This window comes from Crocuta crocuta, unplaced genomic scaffold, assembly GCF_008692635.1.
Source record: "Crocuta crocuta isolate KB4526 unplaced genomic scaffold, BGI_CrCroc_1.0 scaffold545, whole genome shotgun sequence".
Taxonomy (NCBI): Eukaryota; Metazoa; Chordata; class Mammalia; order Carnivora; family Hyaenidae; genus Crocuta; species Crocuta crocuta.
In genome coordinates this window covers 3,198,183-3,211,651 of record NW_027551563.1, presented here as the reverse complement: position 1 = coordinate 3,211,651, position 13,469 = coordinate 3,198,183, and the positions used below count along the sequence as shown (strand labels likewise).

Below are 13,469 nucleotides of genomic sequence, written 5' to 3'. Positions count from 1 at the left end.
AATATTGGAAGTCTTAGGCAAGAAAAAGAAACAAATGTCATCTAAATCTGAAAATAACAAACAAAACTGTCACTGTCTTACAGATAGGATCTTATATACAGAAAATCTTAATGACTCCACCAAAAAACTGTTAGAACTAATCAATAAATTCAGTAGAGTTGCAAATACAAAATCAACATACAAAAATCAGTTGTATTTCCATCCACTAATAACAAACTATCTGAAAAGAAATGAAGATCCTATTTACAATGGCATCAGAAAGAATACAGTATCTTGGAATAAATTTGACCAAGGAGGAAAAGATATTTACACTGAAAACTGAAAGCTTTGATGATACAAATTGAGGAAATGCAAATAAATAGATGCCCCATGTTAATGGATTAGAAGAATAAAATTGTTAAAATTTTCACACTACCTGAAGCCATCTATAAATTTCATGCAAATTCTATCAAAATCCCATTGCATTTTTCCCAGAAATAAAATAAACATACTAAGATTTATCTGGAACAACAAAAGACCAAGAAAACCCAATTCAATCACAAGAACAAAGAACAAAACTGAAGGCATCACAAATTATATTCAAACTGCATTTCAAACAATATTACAAAGCATTAATAATAAAAATAGTATAGTACTGTCATAAAAACAGGCATATATGACAAGAGAACAGCATAGAGAGCCCAAAATAATCCCACACATATACAGTCAACTGATATTTGATATGGGAACAAAGAATATTCAATGGGAAAAGGACAGTTTCTACAACATATGGTGTTGGAAAAATAGGATATACATATGCAAAATAATAAACTGAATTTCTACCTCATACCATTTACAAAAGTCAACTCAAAAGGAAATAAATACTTACATGTAAGCCTTAAAACTGTAAAACTGCTAGAAGAAAACATAGGAAAAAAGTCCCTTGACATTGGTCTTGGGAATATTAGACGTGATACCCATATGTGATATGAGTGACCCAAGTGTCCATCAGTAGATGAGTGGATAAATTAGAAGTGGTATATATAAAATCTGCCTAGATAGATAGATAGATAGATAGATAGATAGATAGGTAGATAGATAGATAATATTGACAATATATATTATGGAACACTATTTGACCATAAGAAAGAATGAGATCTTGCCTTTTGCAACAACATTGATGGACCTAGAGTGTAACATACTAAGTGAAATAAGTCAGACAGAGAAAGACAAATACTGTATGTTTTTATTTATATGCAAAAACTAAAATGAAAAGCTCACAGAGAATATAATTTGGTTGCCTGTGGTTAGGGGTATGGGGGAACAGAGGAGACATTGGTCATGAGTATAAACATCTAGCTGTCATATGAATATGGCTTAGGGACCTAATATGACCATAATTAACAATACTGTATTTATTATATAATTGAAATTGTTAAGAGAATAAATCTTAAATTTATTGCAAAAAAATTATGTCACCACACACACAAAAATGTGTAATTATGTGAAGGAATGAATTAACTAATCTTACTGTGATAATCATTTCATGATATATATGTGTGACCAATCATCATATTGTATACCTTACTTTTACATATGCTGTATGTCAATAATATCTCAATAAATTCAGAGAGCAAATAAATAATGAATGTATTCCTGACACAAATTCATGCTTGGTACCTACTAGTTGCTAAATAATTAGTTGTTAAATAAGTAAATGAATAAATTTTGAATCTTATATTTGATTTTTTTTAATGAATGCATGACTTGTAGTGAATTTTGTCCTTTGGTTTTGGTCTATAATTTCAGATACTAATTAATATCTGAACTAGTTTTCCTAATTGTATGTTATTCACAACATTGAAAAGCATGTCTTCCATATCTTCATTTGAGTTGATGTTAATTATATCTGAATTGCTTGACCAAGTAGCTTTGTCTATACTTATATCTTTTAATAATAATTCAAATTTATTCTTCCCTCTCTACCCTTCACACTTGTAGAAGAAGTAATGTTCACCAAATTTTCCATTTATCCATCTTCATATCCTGGGACCTTTACAGTAGTATAAGTTGGCTCTATTCTATATGTACTGACTGGATCAGAAACTCTGGGAGTGGAGCTCAGTAAATTTGTGTTTTAACGTGTCCTCCAGGTGATTCCATTGTACACTGAAGTTTGAAAATTTCATGTATCGCCTGTTCTGACCAAAAAAATACCTAGCCATTTTTTGATCAACATAATGAACATAAGCTCCACAGTAGAGATATTTTGTTTTTCTGTTCAGTGCTATATCCTTATCAAATAAAATATATATAGAAGTTGTTCAATAAATGTTTAATAAACATTATACATCTTTGTCCACAGTAAATCATCACAACTTGAGATATTCTTCTTTCCTATCTTCTAAAAAGTAGCTTTGCCTAAATCAGAACTGACTCTAAAAGAAGAAAATGAAATGAAGTATTGTAGAGAAATCAATTGATTTGAAAGATCTTTTACTTTCTTAAAGCTTTTTATCATTATGAGTATTTTTTTGAAAGAAAGATTATTCTATAGTGATTAATTACCTTAGATTGTTTTTCAAAATTCTAAGAAAAAATTCTTACGTGATTTTCCCTAGAAGTTGGTAATTTACAGTTTCTTTTGGTAGCCATGAGAATATAACTTTCCAACATCCATCCAAAGGAGTGTAAATAACCAAGAACCACGGCTGCTGAGTTCTGAAATCTATCACTGTATTTGTACTGAGGCAAATGTTATCCATAGACTGTTCAGAGCAGTAACTAAGTGTGATGGAAATACTGACACACCTCTTACCTGAGAGACTTTTCTGACTGCCAACTTTGTTTGAAAAGTCCCCAATAGCTTGGCAGAGCTCTTCTTCAATGGCATGGCAGTCTACAGAATTTCCACTCAACCTTCCTTTCTTCTTTTACTCCATCAGACTTGTTCTAAGTTCAACCACTAATTTGAATCTAGTTATATTTAGGAAATTTGGTGACTTCTCTAAGCATGTGAAAGAAGGAAATATTATAGTATAATAATCATTTTAAACAAATTTGATGAGGGCCCCAATATCATGGCAAGAAAAAAAATTTAGGAATGATGACAAAGGAAGGCACATAAAATAACCATTTAATATAGCTGATCCATCTAAACCAGGTAAGAATTTTTATTCAGCTTTATTCTTAAGAACAGAAATTTGTATGTGATAGGACTTATTTAAGACTTTTTCCTTTTCACCCTCTAGTCACTGCCAGAATTCTCCCATTTCTAGCTTGTGTTTAAAACTCCGCAATTAACACTTCCATTTTTGACAATGTTTTCGTGTCCTATAATGCACATGAAGGGTGTTTTGAATTGAGATCACATTTTCAATTATATATATATGTGTAATATATATATAATTAAATATAACATATTTTATAACATATTTTAGTAACTCTTAATAAAATAATATAGTGGATAGAACAGATGAGGATACTTGAGACCTAAATAATTGTTCATTGAAGACAGATAGCACTGACTGTAGTGCCTCAGGAAATTATGTATAAAAGTGAGTCTAAGTATACTGAAAACTTACTTTTATACAGTGTTGGTGTTCCTAATAATTTGTAACTACTACATTTATTAGGAATGAGTTGAGCAGCAAATATAAGAAATTCTGACCAAATACAGTATAAAAAATTGTTTTTTGCCTCACATAACCAAAAATCTAGAGATAGCAGTCTGGTGTCGGCACAGTGGCCACTGGGGTATTGATATAGGTCCTTCCACTTTGTCATGTTTAAATGACCCACTTTCATCCTTATGGTTGTTACCTCATAATCACAGTATGGCTGCTATATTTCTAGAATTATGTCCACATTGTAAGCAGGAAGAAGGAAGGATCAAGGGATCTTCCAGCCAGGTCTATCTATTTTTATCAAGAAAACAAAAACTGACCCAACATAATTCCATTTATATCTCATAATCAGAATTGTGCCACACAGCCAATCCTAGCTAGAAGATAGTAAAGAAAAAAGTGTTGCGTGTTCACTCTAACCACATATATAATATTAAAAGTGTGCCAACTACTGTGGCCTACCCAGATACTCTTAATAAGAGCTTTAAAATAAATTTTCTCGGGATACCTGGGTGGCTCAGGGACCAAATTTAGCTCAGGTCATGATCTCACAGTTCATGAGTTCAAGCCCCATGTCAGGCTTTGTCCTGACAGCTCAGAGCCTGAAATCTGTTTCAGATTCTGTGTCTCTGTCTCTCTCTATCCCTCCCCTACTCATGCTCTATACCTCTCTCTTTCAAAAATAAGTAAACATTTTTAAAATGTTTAATTAAAAATAAAAAAATAAATAAGTTTTCTTGATATAATGCCCTAAGCAAAACAGCAGCTGCTATCATCTGTCTTTTCCTAGTCTGCACGTTATATTTTATTCTATTTTCTCAATACTTCATTCCTACATAGTCCAGTCATTCTTAGGAGTATTAGCTGAGCCTATAAAAAGCATGAAGAACTATTAAAGAAAAGATGATATGTGAAGTATCTTATACTTTACCTCTCTTATGTATGCTAAACATAAATGCATTATTATATTTATGCACAATATATTTCCCGAGTTGTGTTATCAGTTGCATTCAGTGGGTAACTTTCCTTTCTCTTATGTAAATAAGCCATCTTCAGTGTCTTGAGCTATATAAATAATATCTCTCCTAAAGATAGTTAATAATATTACTTAGGAGTTCCCCAGTAGTTTTCATTTTGGGAAGTTTTGGAAAGCTTTCTCTAATATCCAGAGGTCTTTTCCACTTTATTAGGAATTGTGCCAGGGTTTCTATTATATATTCAGTTACATCTGCTGCTTCCACACATTTGGGATACCAGGAACACAGATGTTCTTGGCTCCCAGCCACCTCCATCCTTGTTTCCTCTGCGAGTAAATTTTTTCATTATACATTTATCAAAGCGTGTTACTTCCTGGTTGGTCCTCATCTGTAGTGCTAGATAGGCCATATCATAGGAATTTTCCTTTTAGGTCTTTCTCCTCTTCTCTAGTCCATCACAAGTGACCAAAGACCCTCAAATTTTACCTCAAAGAAGACTAGAGCTGAGCAGAGGCAACTTCAGTTCTAATATGAAAGGATTCAATGGAAATGACAGCAGTAGTTTCATGAAATGTGAAGCCCAAAACACTAGAAATAAGAAAATGAAATAACTAGTGTTGATATTCATTTTTGAACACCAAGTGATGTAACTGCCTTTAAATTGTTAAATTTAGAATTCAGTATTTCCAAAACTTAAATCATCTGGAAATACTAAAATCATTGATTCCAAGCCCCACCCTAGACATCCTAAATCCAAATTTCAAGGAGAAAATTAGAAATGTGTACTTTCAAAGAATTTTTATGATCAGAATATTGAGAAACATAGTGGCATTTGAATATTTATTGGCAGCACAGAAAAGATAAAAAAATCTCAATATTTCACTCTTAAAAATAGAGTTAGGATGACTACCTGATGATGCACAGAGAAAATATAGATAACATAAACAAAGGAGAGTAGCTACTGTAGGTAGACAGTTTTTTGCTTGGAGATAAGTCTTAAGATGTGTTTTTTTCCTTTTTTTTTCATATCATATCAAATGAAAGATTGATTGGAAACACAATGAGAGAGGTGAAAAAATTCTTCATAAGTGTTTTCTTAGGACGGAAAGGAAAACCCAAGGGAAAGAATCAGAATGTCCTTACACTTGAGTGAGCCAACCCTGCTGATCAATAAGCTTGTTTCACAGAAGACTAAAACTTCCCTCCACAGGATGCCACCCTGCAGGGGCAGGTAAATGGGGCTAAACACAATGGGTGGGGTTTCTATGAAAGGACCAGAGGTGGGATACACAGGGAGTCAAACTCCAAGGAGGAAAATCTGTTCCTTTAATCCTTTTCAAAATACTTTTCAGTTGAAAGAAAACCAAAACCACAATATTCTGATCTTTCTCTCTCTCTCGAAATTAATAATATTATTTATTATGGCCAATATGAGAACATCAGTCAGCCCCTTAAATTATTTAAATGAAACTATTCCACTTGATTTGGCGCTAAGGCTCAAATGGTTTTAAGAAGTAATAATAGCTATTGGGGGGATTTTAAATGCAGAGTTAGAAAATCTCTGCTGGTACCCTGCTTTCTATTAAACAGAGTTATAGAAGCCTGCTGTCCCCATTATAACTGTAACTCACCATGAGGCTCTGAGCCAGTAATATCAGCTATGCTCCCTGTGGAAATCTGTAGAAAGAAAAAAAAATCCAAATATATTTTATATGACTTGATTGATAGATACAGATCTTTCTGGATTCACAGATAAAGATGATAGATAGATAGATAGATAGATAGATAGATAGATAGATAGATAGATAGATAGATAGACCTGGTAAAGTATGCCTTTTACCTAAAAACTCTCCAAATCTACTCTCAGCATCTCACAAAGAACAATAATTGTTTATTGATCTAAGTGTTAACAATGTATAAATGAGGTCTAGAAATAAGTTCAAGGGCAATCATTGCCCAGGACAATAATTTTAAGGTACTTTTCCATTATCTATAATATGAAGTTAAATATATATATTTTTGAAATCTCATATAAATTTTTTATAAACAGCTGTTTAAAAACATGGTAAAACTTAGTATGGGTGAGCGTAAACAAGTTGTTTAACCTCTTCATGCTTCTTTAAAAAATAAAAAAATCTGTTTGCAAATTCTTGAGATTATAGATAAAAAAACCACCATGGAAAGTCAAATTACGCTTATTCCTTGTTAGGATAAAAAAGTAAAAGGTAGCTCCTGGAACCATTTTCTATAGACAGGATGTATCCAATCAAATAAATGTGTTTTCTGTATTTGAGTGAAGATGATAATAAGAATCAGTTAAATTTTCCCATATCTAGGCCATAAAATATAATCACCAAGCACAGCACAGGCAAAAAAACTAGGTAATATCATATGTGCATATATGAAAATTTTTATAAATAAATAATCCCTGTAGTTATGCTGATTGTTTGGTTTGCTATATATATATATATATATATATATATATAGCAATTTACATAAATCTATATTTTAGATTATATATATATATATAGCAATTTACATAAATCTATATTTTAGTTTATATGGCATTCCTAACATCCTTTCTTGTACCTCTACTTCTGGTAGCAGGGCATCCATCTTCCTTTTGTGAGTTGTCCTTCTCCCATCCAATATATAGGAACAGTCAGTCACAGGTTTGGGATACCACATCCTAGCTGAGATGAGCACTTGGTCCAGACTCCCAGTCCCTTTTCCACAGTGACTGAGCCAAGAAATGGTCATGGAATCCTTATAAACCCAATTGGAAAACTTTCTCATAAGATATTTTATGAATTCTAGGGGGGAAATATTTTCCTTCCTGGATTGGGCCTGCCACTAGCCACCTTTCCCATCATATGAAGAGAGATCATCTTTGGCAGGAGAAAATAAAGACAACATATAGATGCAGAGGCAAGCAAGAAGAGAAAAAAGTGGGAGGGGTGAAGAAGTGAGGACAAGAAATAATTAGCAAACTGCTGGGGTTTTTGAGTCCAGTCATCCTTAAACCCTTCCTGGTTTAAGTCAATTTAAGTTCAGTGCCTTTCTATAAGTGAAGAAGTTTGGATTAACACACACACACACACACACATAACACACACACCAATCTATATTCACAGATTTGTAGACAAATTTGTCTGGATAATGTATAAAAGACAGGTTTTTATCTTCTCAAGACAGAAATTCTCCACAGACCATTTCTTTAAGACTCTCCGGGTTCCAACTGGTTAAAAAAAAATCAGACTCAAAAATATCTTGAAGCAAAAGACAAAGCACCAACTTCTCAAAGGGTGGTTTCTCCAGCTCTGCAACTGTTCCATTGAGAGCCAAACTAGAGAACTGCTATCTCCCTTGAAACAAATTACAAAAGAAATGAAAAAGAAGACAAAAGAAAAGGAAGGCATTGAGAAAGAGATGATTGTCAGCTAAGGGGACATCTCACTGAAGATGTCCCTGAATTTCTTTTTATTTTTTTAATCACCTCTCCACTACCAAAGTAGTGAGTCAAACACCCAACAAGAGAAAGAGGTAAGGCTAACGGGATGATTAAGTTCCTGAAGTCCTAAGATATTTCTGTGATTACATCAAAATGAAAGTCAAAGTCATATGAAATACCCTTGAGATCTATGTCATAATCCCATTCGGGTGCCTGACAAACCTTGAGAAGCCAAAGTGACAATTAGTGATTTACCTTTCTGTGCTGAAAATGGAAGTTGAAAGCTAAGTGGCAACGTAAAGCTAAGCACCTCTGAGACTGAGTTTCAAGTCTGGACTAGACAGAAATGACAGAAAATCATTAAGAACAGAAGGCATTAAAAGGTCAGATATAAATTGTTATCAAGCCCTATTTAACCATTTTATCAGTCAGAATTTTCTTTTTGCTCTCAAGAATGTGGTAACATTTTCTTATCTCTGGAGATGAATATGATATTATAAGGATTGTTACATATACACTGATATTCAGATTCTGAGAATGTTCTGTACGAAAAGACTGTTTGCAACAAAATGGACTTTTAAATAGTTTTTAAAAAATACATAATTGTCTTTATTTGTCTGGAATGTTACTTAGTGTTCAGGTACTGTGAAGTTTATCCTTCATGGAGGAGAAAGCCAGCAATGTCTTCATGTGTTTAGATTTCAGTGCAATTCTTGGTGAAACAGACAGATTAGCCCCAAGTCAATCCCACAATTAGCAAGTCTCCCTTCCCTCTCCCTCTTTTCCTTCTCTGTCCCCTTATCTTTCCATCCATTTGGCCAAGAGTGGTGATTTGCCATTTCAGAATCAAGAGATAGGGGAAAATTGATGCAGATATCTCAGAAACAAAATTTGATCTTCAGCTAAATGAGCATGTTAGTGAATCACGATTTCTATACTCTGCATTTAAATTGTAAAAGTGGAAAATGATGGGTTAAGGGATTGAGTACAGGAGAGGAAAGAGCCTTAATCATTTTAGCAATTAGTATGTAATGTCCTAAAATGATCCACTAATCACTCCACAGCTGGTACACTGAAAAAACACAGGGTACATAAGCATTCCTCAAATGTCATAGTCCAAAGGGATCAACACTTTAAAGAATATGGGAAAAACATAGGGAAGAGGAAAACCCATAGACCTGCCTTTGGAAACATACAGAAGCCTTGAATTAACTAAGCAATCTATGGCTTAGTTCATTTGGAATGATATTACATTTTAATGAAAGCAACTTAAGAGTTTCACTATCTTTTTTAAAATTAAACTTTATTTATTTATTTTGAAAGAAACAGAGACAGAGTAAGTTGGAGAGGGAGAGAGAGAGAAAGGGAGAGAGGGGGAAACTCAAGCAGGCTCCCCACTGTCAGCACAGAGCCCAATGGAGGACTTGAACCCACAAAGCCATGAGATTGTGATGTAAGCCAAAACCAAGAGTTGGCCACTTAACCAACCAAGCCACCTAGGCTCTCCAAGAGTTTCACTATCTTTAAACAGGATAATATATTCACCAAGAGGAGAGCTTGAACTAAATCTTCAAAGGCCTTTTCAAGGATCTTTTTAGGTCACAATCTCAGAGGTCAGCAACAAAATTATTTTTCTGGATTTACTTAATCAAAATCTGTATATACTACTTAAATAAATAGTCCCATCTGCAGATTTTTCATAATCACATGTCCTAATACATAAGATATCATATCTATGAACCACAAGTAAAAGAATTTATAAAGAAAGGAAAGGAGAGGGGAGGAGAGAAGAGGAAAAAGAAGGAAGGAAGGAAGGAAGGAAGGAAGGAAGGAAGGAAGGAAGGGAGGGAGGGAAGGAGGGAGGGAGGGAGGAGAAAGCAAAGAAAGAATGAAAGAAAGAAGGGAAGGAAGAAAATAGAAAAAGGAAAGAAAAAAAAGAAAGAAACCACCTGAAAATAACATTCAGGAATTACACTGGAGTTTTTGCTTCATATAACATAAAACATAATGTGCTGCTCAAAGGTAAGAGCTTTTCTTGCAGGAGAAGCTAGTAATTTGAACCCACCCACAGGTAGTTGATGATAATGGTGACTTAAATAGTTATATACCTCTAATTATCTCATGTTTTATTCTTCAGATTCCCACATGAGGATATTTTTTGCTTTGTTATGAATTTGTATGCTAACCTTGCTGCTAGCTTCAACACATTCCTAAAACTACCTGTCTCTGCACCCTACTATATAGTGCAATCAAAAAGAAAAATGTTAGCTGGGCAATAGCTATTTGGTTCTGATGCTGCCTTCCTTTAAATTTAGTAAGAAGGTCTTGGGCCATTTCAGTTTGCTTCATTATCAGAATTGGTATCCATTTACCTATGATTTGTTCGTCACAGTGATCAAATTCAGAGGTACTGCACTGGGTGTACGGTAAGCTGACAATTGTCAAGGCTGTTCCTATGGCCATCGGTGTCTCCTTTTACACTCCCCAGCTGTAGATTGTAAAACCAATTCAAATTATCTAGAAGCCCTGAGGTTATAATGATGTTCATTTATGGAGCGCCTTTATTCAACAACTCGAAGTATTATGTAGGAAGTCCCCGTGACAAAAGCTCCCTTACCAAATCTTGAAGAGTTGTATATATGCATAGTTAAGTTCAGGCAGAAAATATGGAAATAATTAATCAGTGTGAAGAAATATAGAATGACATTGATTATACCCTGATTTTCAACCCATGGCAGAACTATTATTTTTCTTAAGTCAGGTTTATTTCTAAAAATGATTGACATATGTGTGTTTAGTCACATAGTTAGCCACACACAACTAAGACCAATTCATGGATGAGCATATTCTTATAGTTCAATTAACCCACAATTCATGCACAAAAGTTAATAGATTCCTATAAAACTTCAGCTACTTTATTCCTCCTGTCATCTGAATAAATATTGTGAGTCATATCTGGAGAGAGGCATTGCTTTCTCCTTTCTTTTTCTATTTTGCCCGAGGTTGTGCTGCCTGCCTGTGTGCCCCTGTCACCGAAAGGAAAAGAGATATTTGCTCTTTTATAAATAAGAACACAGAGTCTTTCTCTTTATATTAGATTATTTTCCAGCTAAATGGATTATTTTGGCCAGGCTAAGTTTAGTAAGAACCAGAATAGCACTAAGTTCATTGATCTTTCATTACTTTAAAGAAGTAGGGAACAGAAACTCAGAAATGAAGGAGGCAGTTCTCCATTCCATGCATAGAGATTGCAAGAATTGGAGGTGAAGAGGACGCAGCTGCATTTCTTAACTTTTGAATGAAAAGCAATTATGCCAAGAGCCTTCATTTTAGATTGTCAGCATGGGCCTATGTCATACCCATCCTGACACTCCCAAACTGAAGATTTTTAAAGGCCTCCTGCCTTTGTCATTGAGACACCTGTCACCAACTACACTGAATCAGCATCTCTAGATGCTGGGAAATACATATTCAACACGAATCTATATAAGAAGCAACAGTAGGGAGGCTGGAATTCTTAAGAATTCTTAAAGAAAAAAAATGAAAGGAAAAAAAGAAGCTGAAGTTGTGAGGAAATTTCCCACCCCATAAAGCACATTTCTGATTTCATTTTCACTTGTTTACAATTGAAATAACTTAACCCTAATGTCAAGTTAACAAAGTAAATTTCTATGAAAAATTTTAAAGTATATTAACTACAAATATTAGTGGAAGAAAATCTTAGGGAAAATACGGTTTTCTACACAAGACTTGTAAAATATAAAGCATTTGGGCATATTATTACAACAAGAAATAGTTCTAAAGACTTTATTTTTGTTTTAAGATAGAATAATAATTAATATGAATGAAATAATCTATCAGTCACATACTTTATTCTCTAGGAAGTCCAGTAAAAGAAAAGCAACTGTATCTTTAGAGTACTGGAAAAATTTTGGTACCCTCTACATGTTAAATCTCATTTTCAAATACATTTATTATTCATTCTTACCCTCTTCATCCTTGCCCTCCTGCTTAGGATCACATCTATGAGTCAATTGCAAAAGCAGTGCTCATTTCCCGCTTGCTCAAGTATATCAAGATATTCAATTTATGATTTCTGAATTCAAAAGAGAGACATCCCCCGGAACTCCAAGTGACACTCATAAGAACTCAAAATTTTATAGTTCACCAGCTTAGATATCTTTCTGAAGAAAGGCTAAATGATTTCTTTATACCTTATTAGCTATTTGATGGCACATTTACACAAATGTATTCAACGTTAAAAAAATAGTAATTTTATCTAACTAATGGGGTAACAAAATCAAAATGTATCATTTAATACTAGCCCTTTCAAGAAGCACTAAATCAAATCTCCTAAAATACATGGTTTTATGCATTACTAAAATTAGAACTATGGCAGTATATATAGTTTCTCCAATTGTAGCCTATTTTATCTTGACAAATCATAACCAGCCAAAATAATTTAAAAAATAATTTTCTAGAATATTTAAAGAAGGCACTCAAAGGGTGCATATTTCCAAATTAAGTCTAGTAACTCTTCATATCTAGTGACAATAACATTATAGTATTAGATCAGGACTTCAGATAAACTCAAATGAAATGCAGAGAACTTGGAATGCATATATTTACATAACAAAACCAAGAGGGGAAAAATTAGGGGTAAAAATATCTTTGACAAAGTATTTGCCAATATGTCTTAACATTAAAACTCATAATATTTTATCATGTAGAATTCAATTTTCACCCGTTTTCTTCTGGATATAACAATGGTCTATTTATTAACTCACTAAAATACCTATTGGCCCTCATTTGTTTTACTTTTCCACAGAATCTATTTAACTGAAGACATTAATTAGATTAATGTCCAGTCACCAACCCATGAGATCATACACCTAATACTCTCTGATATTAAACATTCAGCTTTGCACTTCTTTCTGATGAAGGCTTTGAAGCCAAAACTTTCCAGAAAGTACTGGAATTAGCCAAATCAATATTATTTTTCCCTTATCTGTCTTATCCTACTAGGTAACAGCACAGGATAGAACATCTGTGTATCCTTCTTAGGGCCACACTAAAGACTTTCCAAATACTATCTTTAGTTGCATTTAATGACCAGCCCATGACTTAGCAAACAATGTACTGACCGAAGTAACAAGTGAAACTTCAGCTCTTCTGGTTTAGGTAGTTAATAAATTAGAAGTCAAGAAATTACCATGCTGGGTGTGAATAGATAAAATAGCATAAGGCTTTGCAAAGTATCCTGTTCAGTCAGCATTATAAGCTTATTGTCTAGGTAATGAAACTGTAGATCACAAAATCTTCAGTAAACACTCAGCACTGACATGATTAAAACTCAGAACAGTCAAAAATCCAGTTTTCCCACCATGTGAGTCATCATATTTGCTCAATTCTTACTTTTAGTGTTTTGATATTAAA

The 13,469-nt window shown here is 33.6% G+C and overlaps 1 long non-coding RNA gene across 1 annotated transcript in view; it reads right to left on the bottom strand.

Annotated features, from left to right (window-relative positions):
* Positions 1-4,769: 4,769 nt before the first annotated feature.
* LOC144219935 (uncharacterized) overlaps positions 4,770-13,469 on the bottom strand; it is a 39,006-nt gene continuing 30,306 nt past the window's right edge. The window contains exons 3-4 of the long non-coding RNA XR_013331544.1: positions 6,214-6,259; positions 4,770-5,170 (exon numbers count right to left, since the gene is read on the bottom strand). This is a non-coding gene — a long non-coding RNA (uncharacterized LOC144219935). The remainder of the gene's footprint in view (positions 5,171-6,213; positions 6,260-13,469) is intronic.